Source organism: Stegostoma tigrinum, chromosome 5 (genome assembly GCF_030684315.1).
Source record: "Stegostoma tigrinum isolate sSteTig4 chromosome 5, sSteTig4.hap1, whole genome shotgun sequence".
Taxonomy (NCBI): Eukaryota; Metazoa; Chordata; class Chondrichthyes; order Orectolobiformes; family Stegostomatidae; genus Stegostoma; species Stegostoma tigrinum.
Window position 1 is genome coordinate 90017576 of NC_081358.1, and position 25910 is coordinate 90043485.

Here is a 25910-nt window from a genome sequence, read left to right on the forward strand (position 1 = left end):
GTTCAAACTCTGGGTCAAGGCAGTAACACAGCATGCCCAGCAGGGGTAGCTGAGTGTGAACAATGTGGTTGATTAGGGAACTTCAATAAATACTTCAAAGCTACAGTACCTACATCATCAAAGGAATAGATGAAAAGAAACATTAAAAAATCCAGATAAAAGGTTATCACAGAACAGAAAAAGACCAAGAAATTAAGGATAATGGACAGTGAAGTGAGAAAACATTGCTGGGTGAGGTTAAAGAAAACTAGCAGAGATTCTGGACTGTCCAAAAGTTTGAAGAGTTTTAAAAATAATATAAACTTGACGCAGGGGCAGCTGCTTCTCTATTCACTCACAGCTTGGTGTGGTTAGTGCAAGTGAATGCAATCTTAAAACTGCAAGATCCAAGGAGAAAGAAATCTTTAGGTGCGTGGTCATTTCATCACCAACTCTGTCAGAAAAGTGTGACTCTTTACAGATTGAAGAATGAGAACACCTTACTATTGAGTACAAATACTGGTATTTGGCTAGGTCTCTGAGAAAGAGTGGATGCATTGCTCCAAGATGAGAATGAAAGAAAATTTCAAAAAGAATTTCCAATGTTATTCAGAGCTGTAGACAAATTAAAACTGGAATGCCACATTACTCTACAAAGATGCTAAATACATCTACCCAAAGGGGGAAAAAAAAATCATCCTCTACTGGAAAAGGAGAAATCACAGTAAGACAATGTGATAAAAAGCCGATAAAAGCAAAATAATGCAGGTCCTGAAAATCTGAAACAAGCACAGAGAATACTGGAGAAACTCAGCAGGTCTGAACGGACGTCTGAATAACTCCAGTGGAGAGTCTTACCAAATTGTTAACACTACTCCTCTCCACACATGCTTCCAGACCTGATTAAAAAAATGAAGTCATGTCTCCAGTGATAGGAACGACACAGTGGTGGTCAGAGCTGGCAACAGTTTCCAAACTAAATGAGAAACTGGGATTGTGTGTGGATCTCACTCAGTTAAACAGCTAAGAGTAATCCATCCAATTTCATTAGCAGATGACAGTCTGCCCAAATTAGCAAAACACAAGTTCTTTTTTTCACCAAACTGAAAGCCAACAGCAGATTTTGGCAGAAGCCCTAGACTATGAGTCAAGATTGCTGATCACATTCATTACACTATTTGGTCAGTATCATTTTAAATGTCTACCCTTTGGAATTTTGGAGTCTTTTCAGAGGGTGATGTCAAGAATTCTTAAGGAAAACAAGGAACAATTTGTCTCATGGACAATATCCCAGTGGGAGGAAAAATAAAACAAAACATAGCATCAGAGAAATGTTAAGGGCATTACAGCATGCAGGCCTCACACTCACCATGAAATATCAATTCTCGAAGCAACAACATTTTTGGGACATTAATCAAAGAACAAGACATCACCTTAGATCCTAGAAAGGCAATAGCAATAATGAATTTCTGGCACTGAAGTACACAAATGACTTAAAGCAATAATCAGGACTGGTGAACAATGTGGAAAAATTCACCCTGAAATTAGCCACTCTGACTCAATCCATAATAAAGCTTTTGAAGAAAGGCCAACAGTGGTATTGGAGTCAGGAACATGTGAAATAGGTCACTATAACCCAGGCTTATTTACAGCATTGTGTATGAGACTAAAAACAGTTCTCGTTCAGATGCAGAAAGTTGGAATGAAAAGCCCATATGCTTCATGTTGAGAGTATTTATGAAAACTGAACAGATACGATATAATTGAAAGGAAAACTTTGATTAATACACAGGTATATGAAAGATTTAGAGACAATCTAATGAGATTGAGATTCCAGGTCAAAACAGCCAAAAGCTACTTATAGGATTAAAGGAGGTAGTTAAAATGCCATTGCCAATATGAAGATTTAGGCTGATTATTGATGAATCTCCATATGATAATTTAAATTCCCGACAAATGACAAGTATCACTCTCCAAAGCAACAGCAGACTAATAACAAAGAAAGTTTTTAATTAGTATCAAATAGGTGGAGTAATATTCTATTGCAGTAATCAGCTGTTGAAGTTGGAGAAGTGTGTACAGCTAAGAAAACAAATGAGGAGCACACAGAGTTTGATAAGGATAGTCAACAAAGCATGCATCACTCAAGAATTGAGAAGATATCATGAACAAAAGCAACACTTAACAGTTGCGGGAACATATTGATGTACCAACTGAGAACGGTAGTACCAACGTCAATAAGATCAGAGATTCTACAAAGACTCCATGAGGGAATCATTTAGGAATCACCCACAGCAGAGTGAGAGCTCAACAGTCAGTATGATTTTCTGATATTTCAAAAGAAATAAAAGATTTTATCTTACCATGCTGCACATGTGCCAATAACATGCAAGTGCCAGTGAGATAATAATGTCCTCAAGTTCCCAGAATGCCCATGGGAGAAGCTAACAATGGACTTTTTTTGACTTCAAGAGGAAGTCTTAGTAGATATCCATTCCAAATGAATTTGTTTCAAGGCCACAGCAAAGTCAATCATTAGGTATCAGTCAATGGACTGGAGGGCTTATCTTATGAAGAGAGGTTGACTGAGCTCGGTCTCTTTTCATTGGAGAAAAGGAGGAGGAGAGGGGACCTAATTGAGGTATACAAGATAATGAGAGGCATAGATAGAGTCGATAGCCAGAGACTATTTCCCAGGGCAGAAATGGCTAGCACGAGGGGTCATAGTTTTAAGCTGGTTGGTGGAAAGTATAGAGGGGATGTCAGAGGCAGGTTCTTTACGCAGAGAGTTGTGAGAGCATGGAATGCGTTGCCAGCAGCAGTTGTGGAAGCAAGGTCATTGGGGTCATTTAAGAGACTGCTGGACATGCATATGGTCACAGAAATTTGAGGGTGCATCCATGAGGATCAATGGTCGGCACAACATTGTGGGCTGAAGGGCCTGTTCTGTGCTGTACTGTTCTATGTTCTATGTTCTATGTTCTATGACATGTTCTGTTTCATTTTCTCAGTCAATTGGAGAACCAAAGAGGACAGTCAATGCCATAAAATTATGAATATTCACAAATTTGGAGAGTGAATTAGTATTATTCAGCTGTAGAGCATACCGTTAAATAACCGAAATTCACCAGCAGAATTACTCATGGGCAGAAGATTGAATTGCCAATGTCGGACTGCAATCTCAAGCCAAACGTAAATCTTTTGTGACCATGAGAAGATCGAGGAGATGTAGAAATATGACAGCAAAATGCAGCAGATACGGTATAACTGTAGACAAAGGGCAAAAGCACTGTTGATATGAAACGTGATTAGAAAGTCTGGATTTAAAAAAATGGAAAATAGAGGACTAGACCAACTGAGATCACATATAGTCAGCACACCCAAAGAAATATTCAATAAAAACAGGAAGGCATTTTCTGTCACAAGATGTGAGACTGAATGTGATTACCACAGAATGTGGGACCCGAGTACTCATGCTACATTAAATATCGTACAGAATGCTACAACAGTTCCAGAAGCTATAGGACGGATGTTGTGAAACTTGGAAGGTTTCAGAAAAGATTTACAAGGACGTTGCCAGGGTTTGAGCTGTAGGGGGAGGCTGAATAGGCTGGGCTATTTTCCCTGGAGTGTTGGGGGCTGAGGGGTGACCTCATAGATGTTTATAAACTATTGAGGTTTATAGGTAAAGTTATTGGTAGTTGTCTTTTCCCTAAGGTGCAGGATTTCAAGACTAAGGGGCTCATTTTTAAGGTGAGAGGAGAGCAATTTAACAAAGACATAAGAGAAGAGTTTTTTACACAGAGGGTGGTTCACGTTTGGAACAAACTCTCTAATGAAATGGTGGATGCGGTACAATTACAACATTTATGAAGTGGAAAGGCTTGAAGGGGTATTTGTTGGGAACAGGCAGGTGGGACTAGTTTAGAGATAGTAGGAATTGCTAATGCTGGACAATCTGAGATAACAAGGTATAGAGCTGAATGAACACAGCAGGCCAAGCAGCATCAGAGGAGCAGGAAAGCTGACGTTTTGGGTCTGGGCCCTTCTGCAGACCCTTCTGTATATAAATAGGAAGGATTCAGAGGGATATGGGCCAAACTCTAGCAATTGGGACTAGGTTTAATTAGGATATTTGGTTGCCATGGACGTGTTGGACCTAAGGGTCTGTTTCAATGCTGTACAGCTCTATGACTCTATGACACTAATCAACAGTAGAGAATCATCATCTTTGTATCAAGTAGAGCAGATCAGGACACTGTCTTGAGCTTGATGGAATTTAGACTGTGAAAACTGGCAAGTGGTGATGTTGATGATACTAATGGCAATTGTAAATAATTTAAAACAAGTTGCTGGGACTATGTGAAACAAGAGAGGAGCTTGGGGAGAGGTGCAATAAAGTTGAAGATACAAGTGATACTGATGTAATAAATGATGTTACTCAGTATTACAAGAAGATATAAGAGTAGAGAGAAGACAAGATACATATGAGTAGAGAGGTCTTAGAAATGATACCAGAGCAGAGCATGAAGCAGATTAGTCCTGGGAAAACTAAAAGTCTACTTTTAACTTGAAGGTAAAGTCTATCTGTTAAGTGTGTTTTTTGTTTGAAAGACAAGTAAACAGGTAAAATTCTGGTCTGTGCTTTAAAAAAAAACACACCACGTGCAAATATAATGTTTCCACTGTAATGTCTTCAGTTGTTTGTTACATAAAAATCTTAAACATGAAATCATTTCATGTCATCCTTTCAATTCCCAAACGGATGTTTGATTTTTAAGAAAAGCAAATGATCTTAGTGTAGATCTAATACAATGATTTCAAATCTGTGCACAATTGTTGTGAACTCTTCATCCTTTAGAAACAAATTTCCACTTCTTCACCTAAAACCTAGTTGATTATAAACACTTTCGTCAAATATTTTCTTATCTATTGCTGCTCAAGGAGGAATAATCTGTGTGTCCCATCTGTCCACATAACTGCAATCCCTTTAGGCAATTCAAATATACCTCTCTTGTACTCTGTTCAAAACTTCAAGTCATAATCTTCTGATGCAAAGCAAGAGTGTTACTACTGAGCCAAGTTGGACACATAATCAGCAAAATATTAGCTAGGTTTTCTAATAATCTTTTGAAATAATTACATACCTTAAATAAAACAATTTAAATAAAGCTCTGAATTATTTGGACGGAAATTAAAATTACACAATTATCTTAACATGTCAATCAGATTTAATTGCTGGAGAATGAAGCTTAGGAAGATACTTAATTGAAGGAAAAAGCTGAATAGATTTATGGCTACATTAAATACAATGACAAATTTTGACTGAGTTATTAAAAACACTTTGTGTGGTAATTAAGCTAGATCCTGCTAAAACCCTTAGGACGATGATTACTTTTTTTTTAAAAATCATGCTCACGGAACAATTAGTGGTAAACACTGTTAATGACCATCTCTGTGTGCAGTATCTATTCACGTCTTCCCATCTTTTGCAAATGTATAGGACAGTCATAAATTACACAGGCCAGAAGCAGTTACCCAATAGACAGCATTTGACTAAATAAAGTGAGCTTTTAAGCACAGGTCTTAATTCTGCAATTCATTAGAATGTATATTCATCTGGATTTTGAGTCAAAATGGTCCCCACTAAATTTAAGAAAATTAAGTTTGACATGTTCTTTATTCTCAGTCTTATCCTAGAAAGTGTATAATTTTGAATGTTAAATATGAGGTCCACCCTTGCAAAGCCTTCTGAAGTTAGAGGAACATTATCAGGCCAGTTTTGAAAATGAACAATTTGTTTAATAATGTGATGTGAGCCACTAAATTGCAGGCCAAATGTCAATAGCATTTGCTGAATAACAAATGCCAAATGCCCGAATCTAGGTTCTTTTAAGGAGTGGTGTAAAACACTTCCTAAAGTTTTCCAGCATATCATTGTGGAAGTAGTCTTCACAAGTATCATTTAAAGTGATCTTGACATTTATCCTAGTGTGCAGATAGAAGGGAAGGAATTTCTGACAAACTGGAGGAACAAGGGAACAGCAGTAGGCCACTTAGCCCATTGAATCTGCTGTATAAATTCCATTAGATCATTAATGATCACCTGTCTTAACACTGCTTTCTCCACATCCCTTTGTGTCATTAATCTCCAGCAATCTGGTCATTTCCGTCTTGAACATGCTCTGTAATTGTGTTTTAACAGCTCTCTGGGCTGAAGACTTTGAAAGATTCACTATCCTCAATCCTTATTTATCTTTTTCATATTTATTTATCCTCCTTATCTACCTTTCTCTTGGCTTTAATGGCCTAGCCTCGTAGCCTGGTTGTAGTCTCACCAACCAAGGAGAAACATTTGTTGGTTCAATGAGGTCACCTTTCATGCTTCGACATCCTGATCAGTGTATTTTTTGTCAAAAAGGCAGGAAGCAGCATTGAATCTTACTCTTAGTTATGTACTGCATCTAGTCATGGAGTATTAAATGGTGTAACTGAAGGATGATTCACAATACAGTATTTGATAAACAATGATCGCAACATTATTAGGTTTAAAATTATCCCTGACACATGGAATTGTTACAATACAGAAGGAGGCTATTCAGTGCATCACGTCTTCGTTGCCTGTTTGGACAAGTATTTCACTCAATACCGTTCTTCTGCCTCCTCACCATAACCTTGCATATACTTTACATTCAAATAACAATCCAATTCCTCCTTGGAGCCCTCATTTGAAACTGCTTCCGGCACACACTCAGACAGTATATTCCAAACCTTCATCATTCATTGGTGAGAAAGTTTTTCCACATGTCACCTTTGCTTCTTTTACTTGTATTTACTGCAAGTCTGCATCTTCTGATTCTTGATGTTTTTACTAGTGAAACAGTTTATTTCCAGCTACTCTGTTGAAACTTCTCATGATTGTGAAAACTCCTATCACATCTGCTCTCAGCCTTCTGTTCTCCAAGTCAGTAGTCCCAACTAGTCGACAAAGTTCAATCTGTCTTTGTAACTGATGGTCCTTGTCCCACGAATCATTCTCGTGAGTGTTTCTTTCTTGACTTTCTTCCCTAAATTGAAGCACATGGATTTGATCTAACATTGTGCTGAAATAGTGTCTTAAACAAGTCAAAATATTTTCCTTGCTTTCAACCCTTATTACTGAATGGAGCCATAGCCCACAAAGGACCATATTATCTATTAAAAAGAGACAATTGGTTCAGTATAGCTTGAAGCTAACTACTCTAAGCGTAAGGTGGAGAAGTGAGCCTCCATCATCTACCACAGCTGGTATGGTGATTGAAACCACACAGTAGGCTTTATTCTGCAGAACCTTCTCGTCAACTCATCAGCTCCCTTGATTCTAAGAAGGTCCCATTAGATTGGAAGTTGGCACATGTAACTCCTTCATTTGACAAGGGAGGGATACAGAAAACATGAAACCACAGGCCAGTTTGCCTAACATCTGTCATAAGGAAAATGTTAAAAGTTATTCTTGAAAAGTTACAGCAGGGCACTTTGATAGGTTCAAGTAATCCGGCCGAGTCATTTGTGGAAAGGAAATGTTTAATCAATTTGTTGGAATTCTTTGAGGATGTAATGTTCTCTTGATAAGTGGAAGCCAATGAGAGTACTGTACTTAGAGTTCCAGAAGGCATTTGATAAAGAGTCACATTGAACGTTCTTGCAGAAAATAAAATTCCATATTGCTTTGAATCAAAGATTGATTGGCTCACAGGAAGCAAAGAATAGACATAAGAAGAAAAATCAGAGTTCATGTTTCGAGTCTGGCAAGCTCTCCTCTGAAGAAGGATCACTGGACCTGGAATGTTAACTGATTTTTCTTCATAGATGCTGCCAAACCTATTGAGCTTTTCCAGCAACTTCTCTTTTTGTTCCTGTTATACAGCATCTGCAGTTCTTTTGGTTTTTATATATACATAAATGTGCTTTTTCAAGTTGACAAGATATAATAAGTGGTGTGCTACAGGGATAAGTCATGTGACATCAACTGTTAACATATTTATAAATGAATTGGAGAAAGGGACCGAAGGTACATTTGCTAAATTTGCCACTAAGTTAGATAGGCAAGTGAGAAGACTTAAGGATGCCACAGAGCAATACAGATAAGTTAATGTCTATGCAAAGAGGCAGAAAATAGTGTATAATGTAGGCAAATGTGAAATTGTCCATTTTAGCATAAGGAGTAAAGAAGATGCATCTGGTGATAAATTGCAAAGATCTGACATGCAGGCAGATCTGAGTGTTTTATTGCATAAAACAGACAAATGGTTAGCATCAGCTACCAGTGATTAGGAAATTAATAGAATGATCTTGGGGTGACATGGTGGCTTAGTGGTTCGCACTGTTGCCCCACAGCACCAGAGGCCTGGTTTCAATTCCAGCCTCAGGTAACTGTCTGTGTGGAGTTTGCATATTGTCTGTGTGGGTTTCCTCCCACAGTCCAAAGAACTGCAGGGTAGGTGGATTGGCCATGTTAACTTGCCCATAGTGCCCAGGAATGTTTAGGTTGGGTGTGTTAGATGTAGGAAATGCAGGGTAATGGGAATGGGTCTGGGTGGGATGCTCTTTGGAAGTGTGGTGTGGGCCTGTTGGGCCAAACAGCCTGTTTCCACACTGTAGGGATTCTATGAGAATGCTATGATTTATTGCAACAGGAATTAAACAAAAGTAAGAATGTCAGGCAGTGGTGAGACCACATCTGGAGCACTGTACACAGTATTTGTCGCCTTATTTAAGGAATGATGTAAACATTTTGGAAGCAATTCAGTGAAGGTTTACAAGACCAGTGCTAGGTTATGAGGAAAGATTAGACAGACTAAGGCTGCGTGCACTGGAGTTTAGAAGAATTAGAGGTGGTCTGATTGAAAGATAGAAGATCCTGAGCAATCTTGACAAGGTAAGATGTTTCACTTTACAGGAGAATCAAGTCCTGGGATTCCCTATTTAAAAATCAGAGATCACCCATTTAAAACGGAGCTTTTTTTTCCTTGGAGGGTGTTGAGTTTTTTGGAATTACTTTTGTGAAAAGGTGGTGGAAGCAAACTGAATATTTTTAAGGCTCAGGTGGATAGATTCTTGTTAAAAACAGCATGAAAGTTTTTGAGGTTGTTGGAAATGTGTACTTGAGGCAACAATCAATTCAGCCATAATCTTATTGAATGACAGAGCATACTCAAAGGACAGAATCACCTATTCTGCTCCTTATTGTGTGTTTGTAAATGAGCTGACTAACCCCTTTATTCATAAAGCACAGGACATTGTGCTCACTATTAACTGCCTTCTCAATCTGCTCTGCTGCGTTTGCTGATGTATGCAAGCTCAAATTTGAATTGAATGCACAGAGCCCAGTATCCTGTCAGCAAGTCACCCTTTATTTAAGATAACTAAGTGTAGAGGGGGATGAACACAGCAGGCCAAGCAGCATCATAGGAGCAGGAAAGCTGACTTTTCAGGTCAAGAGATAATGGGAACTGCAGATGCTGGAGAATTCCAAGATAATAAAATGTGAGGCTGGATGAACACAGCAGGCCAAGGTCTAGGCCCAAAACGTCAGCTTTTGTGCTCCTGAGATGCTGCTTGGCCTGCTGTATTCATCCAGCCTCACATTTTATTATCTTATTTCAGGTCAAGGCCCTGCTTCACCCTTTAGTTACTACTTGTGTACTGCACTCTCGCTATAACCAGCCAGCTCAGAGTTGGTCGCTGAACTGAACACGTTCTAATCTCCTGGTTATATTGGTCAGCCAGGGCTTTCCCGATTTGGCCCAGGTTAACAAACCCAATTAAGGATCTCATAGTCAATAATATCCACCTGGCTTCCATGACTACAACATTGAAGCTTGATCTTTTTTGTACCACCTATAATTTATAACACCTCTCCATGTTCTTCCTATTATAATGAATTACTTCACAAAATTTCTTAAAGACTGGAAGGGTCCCAATAGACTTGAGAATAACGAATGTACTATTTCTTCAAGAAAGGAGGGATGCAGGAGACACAAAGCTATAGGCCAGATAAGCTAACGTCAGTCATGGGGAAGATGCCAGAATCTGCTATGAAGAGGTTATGGCACGATGCTTTTTAATAAATCATGGCGTAATCATGCAGCGCTAACATGGCTTTGTGAAAGAGAAATGATGCTTAATAAATTAATTAGAATTTTCTGCCTAAGAAACATTCATGGTGGATATAGGGGAGCTGGTAGTTGTGGTACGCTTAGCATTTCCAAGAGCATTTGTTAAGCTTTTGTTTATTCATTTATTGAGGGCATCCCTGACTGGGCCACCACTCATTGCTCATCATGACTAAACAGTCAACCATATTGTAGTGAATCATTTGCAGGCCAGATCAGGTAAGGACAGGTGATTGCCTTCCCTGAAAGAAAAATGAACCAGCTGGACCTTTACAACAATAAACAGTGTTCACATGGTTGCCACTGGGCTGGCTATTTTAAAAAGAAAAACCACAGATTTCTTGATGAATTTAAACATTAGCATTTGCTGTGGTGAGGTTCAAATCTGGTCGCAAAAACATGAGGCTGAGGTGCTGGATTGCTACCCCAGTGGCAGTGTAACTGTACCACTACCATTCCCTATATTGTCACAGGTGCCAGATCAAAGATTTCTGCATAGGGTAAGAGCAAATGGAATAGGAGTAATGTATTAACATGGACAAAGGATTGGCTCGGAAACAGAGCAGAGATAAATAGAAAACCGAAAAAAGCTGTGGATGCTGGAAATCAGAAACAAATACAGAAATTGCTAGAAAAACTCAGCAGATCTGGCAGCATCTGTGGAGAGGAAACAGAGTTAATATTTTGAGCCCAGTGATTCTTCTTCAGAGATAATTAAGACATTTTCAGGTTGGGAAACTATCACCAGTGGCATGTCATAGGGATTAGTGCTGTGAAAGATTCTTTTAAATGTATTCAGAACTAAGTTGGATAGACTTTTGGAGCAAGGAAATCAAGAGTTATGACTTTTCTGTGTAGTTGACTCCACAAGAAGATCAACCATCATCTCACATTGAATACTCTTGAAGGGTCAGATGGCCTCCTCATGCTATTAAATCTTCTGTTAGAATGTTCAGATTTCTGTATACAGAAATTCATTTGCCCCCTATTCTACAGACTGGTTTGTGTTCATTTTCACATGGCCATTCAAATCAGGAACAGGAGTAGTTCCTTGAAAGTGGAGACTCAGATACGCAGGCTTGCAAAGAAGGCATTTGGCACACTTGCCTTCATTGATCAGAACACTGAATATGGGAGTTGGGACGTCATATTGCGGCTGTATAGGACATTGACGAGGCCACTTTTAGAATACTGCGTATAATTCTGGTCACTTTTTTTAGGAAAGATGTTGTTAAACTTGAAAAGATGTAGAAAAGATTTACAAGAATGCTGCTTGGACTGGACAGTTTGAATTGTAGGGAGAGGCTGAATAAGCTGGGGCTATTTTCCCTGGCTGAAGGGTTATCTTATAGATGTTTATAAAACATGAGGGACAGGGATAGGGTGAATAACTAAAGTCTTTTTTTCCCAGGATAAAGGAGTCCAAAACTAGAGGGCATAGGTTTAAGGTGGGAGGAGAAAGATTTAGAAAGGGCTTGAGGGGTAATTTTTTCACACGGAATGGTTTGGCAATTCTCTGCCGGAGCAAGTGTTGAATGACAAAAATTAAAAGGTATCTGGATGGATGAAGGAGTAGGAAGGATTTATAGGGAAATGGCCCAAATGCTGGCAAATGGGACTAGATTGGATTTGGATATCTGGTTGTTGCAGATGAGTTGGACCAAAAGGTCTGTTTCCGTGCTATATAGGTCGATGACTATGACACTATCTGGATGATGTGATTGCAACCCTACATCCTCATAATCCATTTAACCCTTTGATTGGCAAGAATCTGTCTAATTTTGCTTTAAAAACACTCAAGGACTCTGCATCCACCACCTTTTTTAAGAATAGAATTCCAAAGACACACAACCTTTCGAGGGAAAGAGAATTGCATAGTCTCTGTTTTAAGTGATTGACCCCTCATTTCTAAACAGAGACCCCTAGTTCTTGGGACTGGGAGAAGTGTACTGCAGTCAGAAACACTGTGAAACCAACTGGGAGAGGTGGGCCTGAGTGGGATGTGGAGAATGGATAAAGATCTCTTGATTCTAATACCTACTCCGAATCGAAGAGGAGCCAGTTGGACTGTCAGTGATGCATTACGAACCAGGGGGCTAAAGACAGCAGCAGGGATAAAAACGTGAGGGACAAGGCCCAGATTAAGTGCAATGAATGGGTTTGTATAATGACTGCCAAATAATCATGTGGGACTAATGTGCGTTCACAAAATAACGTTCACTCCAACATCTTGGGCCATCCTTTGCATCACTACCCCGTATCCCCAACATTTTTACCTACTGTTTGGCTGGCTGAATTAGAAGAACTGTACAGGAGTGTATCTGAGGAAGTGCCCCATAATGACAGCATCATAAACAGCCCTGTTCCCTGTGACACACCACTCATTACATCTTGTCAACCTGAAAAAGACCCATTTATACCAATTCTCTGTTTCCTGATAGCCAGCCATACTTATTCAGACAACTGGGGAGTATTCCATCACACTCCTGACATGTGCCTTGTAGATGGTGTACAGGCTTCGTGTATTCATGAGGTGAGTTACTTGCTGCAGGATTTCTAGCTTCTGACTTGACCTTGGAGCTACTACTGGCACTACACCGGCTGGTCCAGTTTAGTTTCTGGTCAATGGCAATTCCCAACATGATCATAATCAGGTATTCAGCAATGATAACATCATTGAATGTGAAGGGGCAATGGTTAGGTTGACGCTTATTTGAGATGGTCATTGCCTGATACTTAGTGTAACTTGTCAGTTATCAGCTTAAGCCTGAAAGTTTTCCAGATCCAATTCTATTAGACAGAGCGTTTCAGTGCCTGAGGAGACACAAATGTTGAAACAAACACAAATGCTACGGAACATTGTGCAATTGTCAGCGATAATCCCCGCTTAAGGTCTTATGATAAAGCAAGGTCATTTATGAAGCTGCTGAAGGTATTTGGGGCTATGATAATGCCCTGAAGAACTCCTGTCATGATATCTTGGGACTGGGAAAGTTGGGCCCATCTTCCTTTGTACTAGGGTGTGACTCCAACCATTGGAAGTTTTTACAGCTGGTTCCCATTGACTTTAATTTTGCAAGAATTCCTTGATGTCATCATCTACAAGACAATAATCAGGAGTATGATGGGATACGCCCCACTTGCCTGGAGGAATGCAGCTCCAACAACACTCAAGAAGCTTAATACCATCCAGGACAAAGCACTGTGCTTGATAAGCATGCTGGCTACAAACGTTCAGTCCCATCGATGCTCAGTAACAGCAGCATATACCGTCTACAAGATACACTGCAGAAATTCACCAAGGCTCCATAGACAATACCTTCTTTATGCTTCAACAAGTGGAAAATGGATTCCTAATTTCTGGTATGCAACCTCAAACTATGCCTCCCTTTAAATCCAAAAACACACACGTTTATTCATGAATTGAATGGACAAGGCAAACAGTTTTACTGAAATATTGTCGGTGGAAGATATGGGCCAAAAGGACTAAATTCTGAAGATCAAGACTCCAAATTACAAAGATGGAATAAGATGAATCTTACACTTTTCTTTCGATTCTGTGAATAATGAGATCACATTGTTGTCCACTCTGGTGATCCTCAATTCTGAAATTTGTCAATAGTTTTAATTTGTGCTTGAGTTGGGAGTTGTTCTTTTCAAGCCCATTAATGCTGGTTTTATTCCATTCATGTGAGGGGGGGGGGGGGGGGGGTTCGGAACGTTTGTAGAAATACAAAAAGACCTGTATTTTCTTTACGCAGAGGGTGGTGGGCACCTGGAACGTGTTGCCAACGGAAGTGTTTGATGCAGACACGAGAACGACTTTTAAGATGTATCTGGACAGGTACATTGATGGGCAGGGAGCAAAGGGATACAGACGCTTAGAAAATAGATGACAGATTTAGACAGAGGATCTTGATCGGTGCAAGCTTGGAGGGCCAAAGGGCCTGTTCCTGTGCTGTAATTTTCTTTGTTCTTTGTTCTTTCTTCTTTGCTTACCAGGTCTTTGAGGTTTGACTGCAATGACTCTCTTCTCAGCCTGACAAAACTGTAAGTTGAAACAGACTTAAATACTGTTGCTGGGCAGTTTTCTGGTGCAAGCTAATTTTGCAAAAGTGTCAAATCCAGCTTCTAAAGTTACATGCCTGTGAGGGCAGTGCAGTGGTTCAGTAGTTAGCACTGCTGCTGCACAATACCAGGAACCCAGATGTAATTGTTTGTGTGGAGTTTACTTTTTCTCTCCATTTCTGCACGGGTTTCCCCCCACAGTCCAAAAATGTGCAGGCTAGGTGGATTGGCCATGCTAAATTGCCCGTAGTGCTCAGGGATACGTGGGTTATAGGGGGATGGGTCTGGCATGGATGGTCTGAGGGTCAGTGTGGACTTGTTGGGCCAAAGGACCTTCTTCCACACTGTGTAGGGATTCTATGAAAAACCAGTTAGTGAACATCACAGAAATCCACTTTTCTTTCCAGTTATTTCAAAGAATTGGTCCATTCTCTGCGACACCACAGTGCAAATTCCAATTGTGTTGCAAAAAATATTATAGGCCTTACACAGGTTAGATTTGCTCTTTTTTTGTGGACAGAACAAACGTAGGCAATTTTTCACATTGTCAGACAGATTCCATTGGTGTAGCTATACTGGAACAGAGGACCAGAGAAGCAGCAAACTATGGAACACTAGTGCTCAGTACTACTAGTGCCATCTTTCCAAAGCTAATAGCCTTTTCCTTATCAATGTTTCCAGCTATTTCTTGATATTACATTTTAAAAGATAATTATACCTTAACATCATAAGTCTAGGAACAGAAAAAGGCTGTTCAGCCCCTTAAACCTGCTCTATCATTCAATACAAACATATTCACGTTCTTGCATTTTCCCCATGACTATTGATGTCCTTACTGATTTAGTTATCTCTATAACCACCCCATTCAAAACTTTGGGATTAAGATTGTCAGGGCCTGGGGACTTCTCAAATTACAGTCCCATAATTTTCTCTAGTATAACTTTCTTAATTTTACTAATTTGCTATTCCTCCCTCATCACTCAGATCTCTATTTCTGAGAGACCTCCTTTTAACTAACTCAGTGTATAATGGTAAAAAATCTAATAATTTAGCTTCTTTGCCATTTTATTTTCCATCATAAATTCTCATGTTTCCACATTTAATGAACCCATGTTCTTCTTAACTAAATATTTCCTTTTATCTGTAGAAGCTTTTGTCATCCGATTTTATGTTTTTGTTCGAATATATTTGTATCCCATTCCTCTTTCCCTGTCAGTTTCTTGATTCCCTTTTGATGTATTGTAAAATTTCACTCCAATTCTCAGGTCTATTGCTATTTCTGGCCATTTTATGAGCCTTTTCTTTTAACCTTATGCAATACTTAACCTTCTTTCACCGTCAAGGTTGGCAGACCATTTTTGAGCTTTTACACCCTAAAGGAATGTATAACTGCTGCAAGTTATGTAAAAGTTCTCTAAAAACTGTCTATTACCCATGCACAGTCATTGCTTTTAATGCATTTTCTAAATTCAACTCAGATAACTTGCGCCTCATGCTTTCATGGCTTTCCTTAATCAAATGTAATGTTTCAGATTGAACTATCTCTTTTTACTGTAAAATTCTATCATGTTCTGGCCACTCTTCACTAAAAGGTTTTAAGATTATTAATTAGCCCTGTATTCTACATAGCCGTTACAACATAATACTGGATCCAAAATAAGGCTGTCCCTCATCTGGCTTTTCAACATGCTGCTCTAGAAAACCATTCCCAATCCATCCTCCAAATTTAGTGCTCAATCAGTTTACCCAGTCTATATGCCAATTGAAGTCATCCATGATTATGGTATTGAATATGCACAAGCATCTTTCATTTCCTGATTTATATCATGCCCTACATGGCCACTACCTGTAAATAATTCCAACCAATGTTTGTTGCCCCTTAATACCTTTTCACCCCTTCCAACCAAATTCCACATATTGTTCTTCTGATCTGAAATCATCCCTTACAAATGTACTGAACCCATCTCTCATGACCAGTGAAACTACTACCCCCTCCCTGTCCTTCTTCTGAAGAAGGGTAACTGGACTAGAAATGTTGACTCTGTTAACTCCCCACAGAAGCAGCCAGCCCTGCTGTGTTTTTCCAACAATTTCTGCATTTGGTTGGTATATATCTCCAGCATCTTCAGTTCTTTGTTTTATACTTTTTCTTCTTCAAAGTTTTGGCAAAGATCTGTAGCTCGGGTTGTGGGTAAGATTGTTGACTTGCTCGAGCTGGCTTGTTCTCTTTCAGACGTTTCATCACCATGCTAGGTGACATCATCAGCGGAGCCTCCAATGAAGCGATGTTGTTCTACTCCACTTGGGATTTATACTGTTTGCTCCGTTGTAGTGAGTACTGTCATTTCTGGTTTTGATCTGTATGGGTTTGCATATGGCGTCCAATTCTATATGTTTGTTGATTGCGTTACTGGTGGAGAACCATGCCTCTAGGAATTCCTGTGCATGCCTATGTTTGGCTTGGGCTACTATGGTTATCTTGTCCCAGTTAAACTGATGGCCTTCATTGTCTGAGTGTACTGATGTTAAGGACAGTCCATTGTGCCGTTTTGCTGCAAGCTGACATTCGTGTATTTTGATAGCTAGTTTCCTTTCTGTCTGTCCAATGTAATGTGTGTGGCAATCATTGCACAGTATCTGTAAACCACATTGGTTCTGCAAGTTGTGGGAATGGGGCCTTTAACCCTTGTAAGTGTTGTTGTAGTGGCTGTGGGCTTGTGGGCCACCATGATTTCTAGTGGTCTTAGGAGTCTTGCTGTCAGTTCCTTCATGTTCTTGATGTAGGGCAGTGTGGCCAGTATGTTAGGATGCATTGTGTCCTCCTTGTTGGCTGTTTAGTTGGCTTATGCAGATGAAGTTGTGGGGATATCCGTATAGAATGAGGATTTTGTATAGGACCTGTACAAAATCCTCACTATAAACGGATATCCCCACAACTTCACCTGCATATCAGAACGCAATGGAAGAGCGCTGATTCATTAGTGAAAGGAGGACGATATGTGGTTATCAGCAGGTTTTCTTGGTTATGTTTGACTTGATTCTATGAGACTCAGGGGGCCAGTCATGGCGTGTCAGGAAAATTCCCTCCGCATTTCATACTGATACCCCTGGTGTGTCTGTCCTGCCAGTGGAACAGGATACACAATAGGAATGCTAGTAGAAAATCTGAAGCTGTGATTCTGTGAGTGTGAATATAGTTCCATTTCTAGAACATTAATAAGGAGGAAACTCTGGATGTGAGTTTGCTCGCTGAGCTGGAAGGTTAGTTTTCAGATGTTTCGTCATCATTCTAGGTAACATCATTGGGTTTACCAGGGAAACCTAACCAGATAAATAGAAAGGGGGACATAACACCAGTGCTTCGTCGGAGGCTCACTGATGATGTTACCCAGAATGGTGACGAAACGTCTGAAAACTAACCTTCCAGCTCAGTGAGCAAACTCACATCCAGAACCTCAACCTGAGCTACAAATCTTCTCAACACTCGCTAAGGAGGAAATTGCACATTTGACTGATCAGGGCATGCATATCATTGCTGGTGCCTAGTTTGTTGCAGGGGGGGGTTCATCTGCAGTTTCTTCCAGTTTTGTACAACCGAGTGGTTTGTTTGGCCATTTCAGAGGGCAGTTTAGAATCGATCAGATTGCTGTGTCTTGAATCACATATAGCTTAGGCTATATTCCAGATTTATTAATTAAATTTAAATCTCATCAATTGCGATTTTGGGATTTTGAAATTGCATGTACTGAGAATCTCAGTAACTTTACCAATCCACAATATCTCCAGGCTGAAAGATTTCGACCCGACTGATTTACTATGGCCTATTCTGGTCAGCACACTTTCAGAAGAATGTCAAGGCTTTACAGAACGTGTAAAGGAGAGTTATTAGAATGAGATTTGGAATGGGAAGAAAACTTCAGTTATGGAGGTAAAAAGGAGATATTTAGGTTTTCCCCGAAGCAACAAATTTGATAGCTTTGTTCAATATTGTGAATGACTTTTTATAGTGTAAATAAAGAGAAACTGCTTCCATTGGCAGGAGAGTTGGATGGCCAGGCTACAAAAATTGAAAGTAATTAGGAAGAGAGAGGACATGAGGGAAAAATAAGATTCCACAGCAATTTCTTATGAAGTGGAATTCACTGCCTGAAAGGACAGTAGATTTATGTTTAATACTAAGCTTGTAAAGAGAAATGTTTAACTGGTTAAAGAAGAAACATTTGTATTGCACTAAGGTAACACTAATTGCATTGCTCTTCCAAAGAGTTACAACATGGGCCCAATGGCCTCCTTCACACTCTATGAAAAATTGATTGCATTGTTTTTAGATTTCTAGGATCATAAATTTCTTTAAGTTAGGGCACTTTGGAAGATTCATTTGAGAAGATCAGTGGCACATCAACAAAGAGCATACCATGCGAAGACTGAGACCGTATTAGAGTCAGTGGCAGGAATGCAATCCTCAAGACATGGATAGAAAGTAGATTTACCGTCAATGCTCTTAGGATAATAGCTGAAGTAAACTTGCTAATTTATAATTTTCATAACTCTCAGATTCCTCTAATTCACCATCAGAATTACACTGGAATAAATATGCAGCTGTAAGTGTGAGTTACGCTTACTGCTTTGCAGTCCTAACATCTCATTTTTTTTCTGCTCACCTGGGACCTAATGAAAAGGGCTGTCATTCAATATCATGTGTAAGCAGATGCAAAGGAGTGGCCTCTGAAAACTGCAGCATTTTGTCATGTATAATACATACAGGTGAGACTTAGAAAAGAAAAGAGCAAGGGAAAGGTTCTGTACAACCTTGTGGGGTCCATCCTCCAGCTTCATTCCTGCCTAGCCCAGCAACCGAGATGTCCTGCTTTTCCCGTGACCACAGCATATCAGCAAATGGACTGAACTGTTTCTCCCTCTGAGATTGCCTGCTCCTTACTAACTGTACAAGCCTGTCCCGTAAAAAAACAGGGTGTGCATTAATGCTATGTGATGAAATGTTTTGATGATGTGCCTGTCAGCGTACAACATTGCTGCTGTGGCCAACATGGCAGAAATCAGAGGAAAGCAGATTGATCATGGGGAAAAGAGGAGTGCAGATTGTTGCAATAGAAACTGAAGGAAATATGCTGCAATGATTGGAGAAGAGTGCTGATAATGGAGGAAGTAAAAGTTATGTATGTTGACAGCTGGGACAATAGTTAATGCATGGCCAAATAAAGAGTAATGAAGGAAATGAATGTGGGAACCTTACTTTAGCAAGGCTCCGAGGTCACGTTCCTCAGATTCACTTACTCAGCTCACCCTGTTCATTTCTGCCAGGCAGCTTGCCTTGATATCTATGTCTACCAGGCGCATGAAAGATATTTCTCGTCCTCGTCTTCATCCTCGTCCTCGTTGTCCTCGTCCTCATCCTGCTGCTGCTGCTAAACTCTAACAATTACCTTCAGTGTAAGATCAGAGAAGCCTGTTGCCATTGAAGGTTCTCCCCTCTTCACCATTGTTAGTCTTCAGCCACAGTAGCCTGGAGTTAACTTTATGCTTTACAAAGTGAAACCCATATTTAAATGGAATGAATAAGATATGATATTAATGGCTGGTTAACAAAAGGGGCCACAGAACAGCTTAACAAAAGGGGCCACTGAACATAGGCAGCCCAAATATTTTGGTTATATTAGTCTGAACCAATAAGGAATTAGTTCTTTCCACAGGATTTCATACCTGAAAATAGGCTGAAACAAACGTCTACCTAAACTAGACAATCAACTGTAGAATGTGGAAAATATTCTGAGAAATTGACCTCATAAACCTCAATTAGAAATCATTTCTTGTTCTACAGCCTGAGTGACTTTTTGTTTATATAACATAGTCTTACCTTCTAATATTATTTTTCCTATATTTTAGCAATATAAAGCTAATTTGTGCAAAGCTGATCTACTAAGGGCACTAAATATGTTAAATAAATAAATGTTCTATTGATTTTATGATCATACCTCATAGTGTCATATCAGACATGATAGCCAGCAATCACATCATTTCTTTCTTGTGTAACCTAATCTGAAGGTATGACAGCTTTACATACAGTGAAGAAACCTGACTGCCTACTGTGTGGAGCAAAGAAAATTGAATATTTGAAGGGTAGCCATCAGTAAGCTAAGATGCGCTTACATTCATGGTTTGAAAACAGCTGTTGATTAGATTATTAAGCATGGAAGCGAAGAACATGCTTTTGCTTTGCTCATCTTGCCAAATGTCTTATTTTGCAAAGACAAGGATGAATTGCAAGAAAACAATGTCACTGACAGCACTTTTTCACTTTTCTGTCTGAATATTTTTATATTGCTTAACGCACTGAAATAGAGAAATCAGTAACTCTGACAGTCCGTCACAACTTGACTCATAAAAGAATGAGCTTTGATAAATGTGAAGTGCTAGACGAAGATGTGCTTCAGGCTTCCTGATTCTTTGATGGTTCCTCGGCTGAAGAATGAAATTATCATAATTTTATGCCCTTACTCAACTGCATATACTTGCTTCAGTGGTAAAGACAAGCAGTAGATGTACAGAAAATATTACTTATACAAATGAGGCTGTACAACTTTAAGCTGCTCAGCTATTTAAGAGCAATGAAAATATTGAAACTAAAGAATTTTCATAAATAAGATCCCTTTTCAACCACCACCCTTACAACACACTCCCATTTTCCTGAAGATGCAATCTTCTACACATTGTCTGTTTGTAACCCCTGATTATTTAAGAGTTTTGAAAGTGCACATAAGGTAATTAGCATGTATATACACGAATACACTGCACCTTTGAAATAGCAAATACTTTGATTCATTACTGTGAGTTCGCTATGCAGTGAGTTCCAAATATCAAATGATCCATCAAAAGTGGTGTTAAACAGAGGAAGCAGATCTCTTCATAGGCAGAAGAATAGAGGAATGTGAGACACTCAGCCAAACTGCATTTATGAACCTTCTCATTGTTAGTTGCAGGGAAGCATTAACAGTGGCACAAGAAGCAGCCATCTGGCCTTCTTCATGGTCAAGGATTTCTGCTGCATGGCACTTTGGACTTTGAAAAATGAGGAAAGGCCTTTAAAAATAAATAGGTAGCAGCATTTTTACAGGAAGAAAGTACGGTGCATGACAATTACTTATGTATTTGTTTAAGCCTTTACTATTAAGGTCAATGCAGAGAAGTGCAACAATAAATCCAACAACAAATCCAACCCATTCTCCACAGCTTCATATGTTTCAAGTAAGCTTCATAACTTGCAATGCATTCAGTAATTCTAGCATACTATTTCTAGCAGCTCATGGTAACATCCCAATTATATTCTTGGACGGTACACTTGCTATATTTCACTACAAATTTACAGGATAGGACTTAAAAGTGGTCTATGTCTCAAATTACGTTTCTCAAAAGTTGTAGATCAATTAGGCAATTGATAGGCACATGCTAATATTACTGCAGGAGTTGGCTTAATTACCTACAAATGTGATGGCAAGAAGTTTCTGACTTCTCTGTGATGTAGAGCACAAAAGTTGGGTAATTTAATATTTCTGATTGTGAACAGAGGCTGTTGATCTATGAAGAGAATATGTTGACTGCATTGCCCTTTCTAAAACTTGCTCATAATGAATTATGAATGTCTTTAGCATTTTTGCTATTTACCTTTGATTTTTTGTTTCCCCCTGAGTATTGATTCATGTCCTTCACTGGTCACTCCCTCTGGAATTTCTTCAGTGTGTCTCTTGATTGGCTCATTCAACTTCAGTGGAAATTTGGCAGAACCCCACTCGTACAGCGTATCCAGGGTTTCTATGGCTGTTCTGCCAATGTTAATGTGACCTGTTAACAACCACCCCCAAACAAATTTATAGCACTATTTTAAACAGAGCAGAAAGATTTTTTACTGAGATGAGGAGGAATTTCTTCTCTGAGGTAGTTTTTTTGGAATTCCTTGCCACAGACAGCTGCGGTGGCAGACCCCTTATGTATATTTCAGGCTGAGATAAATAGATAGATAATCATTTGGGGAACTGAGGGTTATAGGGGAAATGCAAGAAATGGATTTGAGGGAGCTATGATCCTATCAAATGGCAGAGGGGTCTTGAGGGGCTGAATGGCCTGCTCCTGTTCCTATTTCTTCTGACCTTGGACACTTACTATTTCATGCTGTTCATAGATCCTTAATGTTTTAGACGCATGCATCTGCTCCTTTCTCAAAAGTTGACTTTGGAAGAAATTTCTTCTATGTTTCCGATGCTTCTCACTGGAAACAAACCAGGTGAATCTTCCTTGAATAATGAGCAATGGTGATATCAATCAATTTCCTTAGAACAATTAGTTTACTTGGAAATGTGAAGAAGCTGAAATAACCTCATCACTCACACATTCATTGACCAAGGACATTTTAGCAACTGTCAATTTAACTGTGTGCGCTCATTTAACTGCTTTGAACAGCAGGTCTCAAAACCTTGCACACGCCAACTAGACTGTCAATGTCTTTGGTAGCATCGCTTCAAAACTTAATGAAATGATTACAGACAGCAGAACTCAGCAACACAATGACTTGGAATATTACATTTGCATCTCAGCATGTGCGTACAATCCAAATGAAAGTCTCTTGTCTTTTCCTATAGTCTGCAGATAGAACCCGTGCAACTCAGGATCACCCACCTCCAGTATCAGCCCCTTGGCATCTGGGAAGGCCCCGCTGGCATCTGAGATTGTAAGGAAGTAGGTTAGATAGGGAGTCAGTTCTTGCAAGCAGCTGAATTTCTGAGTGCAGGTCTTACATAGGTAAAGTATCATCAGTTTGTATTAGCATACTTCCATTGAGTATGAAGAAAATGGAAAACAGCTATTTTTTCAAATTTGCAAATATGATTCTCTTGAAGTTTCTGACTTCTTTGTGACGTAGAGCACAAAATTTGGGTAATTTAATATTTCTGCTTATGAACAGAAGCTGTTGATCTATTAAGAGACTTGAAAAATAGAGCCAGCAATAAGCTAGTTTGATTTTGACTTTTCTACACGCTGGAGCATTGAATACATTGCTGGCCAGTGATTATAAGTTGGAACTATTGGCTCGATTTCATGTCCTCAAAGCCTGTGCACTGAGGCTAATCTGTGCCCTGCTGGCACCACTTTTTTGACCGAAATTACATTACATGGACCAAGAATCAAGGCTGAGGCCTGCCCTGGTTCAATTGCTCAACAGAGGAATTCAGAGGCACAAGTAGCTGAAAACTGTCAAAGTAAAGGAGAAAGTAAAGCTACATAGCACTATTGTGTGACATGACATTTTGCTGACTTCACCATCTTCTGATTGGCATCAGTGATCAGCATAAATGCTCATCTGGAAGATTTTTTAGTGAAGCTATTCACTGAAAAGCATCATTTCTGACATTGGCTGACAGGAATCGGTTGACATGAATAGAAATATAATTATTTGCCATGAGATAAGAGATGTCCAGCAATTCTTTGACAAGTTCCAGGATGCTTATCTGCTCTTTTTTAAAAAAAAATGTTGAATCATTATTCCATAACCTTTCAGAAGCAGTTCTGTTGGTTAATTTCAGTTTTTAAATTAAATAGATGGTTGTCTTCCCTTTAAAGCTAATGTATGATGATAATTGTAATTATTGATGCCATTTTACTCATTTTTTTTACAAGATACCCTCTTGCAGGTAATAAGCTTTTATCTGCATTGGATAATCTTTTTAAACACAGGAACTCACTCTGTGATCCTTATCATTTGTACAGAATATCTTTTCCAGATGCATCCCAATTGCGGGTCGTGTTCTGTATTTTATCAAAGCTGTTTTCTGAAATAGAAACAGCATCTGGAGTGGAAGCAATAAATAATGGTCTGGTATTTGACTGCTTTGTGAAACAATACATTGGGCTGTTCTAGTGCACCATGTGCTGAGTGTCTGTTGAAAGCTTCCCTTGCAGATTCATTCTTGAGTATTTACTTCATGGGAGACATGCAGCTCCTTGTGTCATACAAAGCTGATAGGGTGATCATGACCAGTCCTTTTTATTCACCTGAGGGGCTCAAGGCTAATATACCAATCTATACTGAGGACTCTGGAAGTTCTCCACTTTCTTACCCTCTACGTGGATCTCTGTTTTTTGTCTTCAAGGTCATTGCTGTCAAAACACAAAGGCAGAATAAGTGGTTTCACTAAACCCTTTTGAGTTCTGTTCACATACTTGATTCAACAAAGGCTGAGGAGATCTGCATCACCATCCATGTAAAAGTTGATTTCTCAGTTTCTGAGGAATTATTTATATTTGTCGTAAAATCACCATTATATGGAAATGAAATTTAAATTTTGTCAGTACCAAATTTTGCTCTATCCCTTCTATTATTTAATTGCTATTCTTTCAGCTGTGCCATTGAGATGAAGTGGAGGCATTAGATTATCCCTTTAGTTTGAGCGCAGAGTTAAGGATTTGAGAACAGCCTGTGTCAATTCCAAATGTATTGGGCTCTGGTTAAATTGTGTGCCCACTGCCTTTCGATGAGTTTGTGATGGCACTGAGCAGCTTCCCTGTTGATTCTAGCGCTGCCAAAGTCTTCCACACACTGATTGGCATTCTGAAGTAACTGTGTTTCCAGACAGCTATCCCTTTGTAAAGGTGCCATAAATGGAAGCCGCACTAATTCACTACAGACTGTGGAATAATCTATTTGGAAAAATCAGGATCAAGAAGGATATTCGCGCATAATGAGGGAAAGTGTTTCCCTCATCAGTGACACCATCTGGGAGGAACAGATCAAATGGTTGGAGGATGGGAAAGGGAATTGCTATGGGAGCTGTAAGGTATCCAGGAAGAACTTCGTAATGAAATGGGAGCAAGTGGCAAGGACATTGAATTCCCAGAATACCATCCTCAGGACATGGCAGCAGTGCCAAAAGAAGTTTAATAACCTTACATTCATCTGAAAAAATCACACTGAGGTCCACCATCCCAGCACCTCTCACACTGCTCAATAAAACACAGTCCCATCATCCATCAGCATTGCCTGGCAATCAGGACTTCACACGAACATTATCCTTGTATATCTTTCACTCATGATAATTGTAGATATCATTATATATTTATCCACATTGACAGCTATTCAGCTATGGCAGTCACATATCCCAAACATTTGGATCCAAAGTCACTGGCGTTCTGCCCATTATGTTTCAGGAAAAATTGACACACGAAAAGAAAACTATAGGCCAAGTGATGGACTAGCACACTCAAATCACCTCAATGCCCCCAAAGAGATGGTCCAATGCCACAGAAAAAAATAAAATGATGCTCAACTCTGCCAAGGACGATGGTAATTTGTCACTTTATCCACCTCATTATTCACTCCTATCCTGAAAGATTGTCTTCAATTGAGAATCAAAGAATCCCTACAGTGAGCTATTTGGCCCATCTAGTCCACAATGACCCTCCAAAGATCATCACACCCAGACCCAGCCCCCTAACCGATATTTCCCTACAGCTAATCTGCTTACCCTGCACAACTATGGACACTGCGGACAATTCAGCATGGCTAATCCACCTAACCTACACATCTTTGGACTGTGGGAGAATATGCAAACCCACACAGATACTTGCCCAAGGTTGGGATTAAACCCAGGCCACTGGCTCTGTGAGGTAGCAGTGCTAACCACTGGGCCACAGTGCCACACT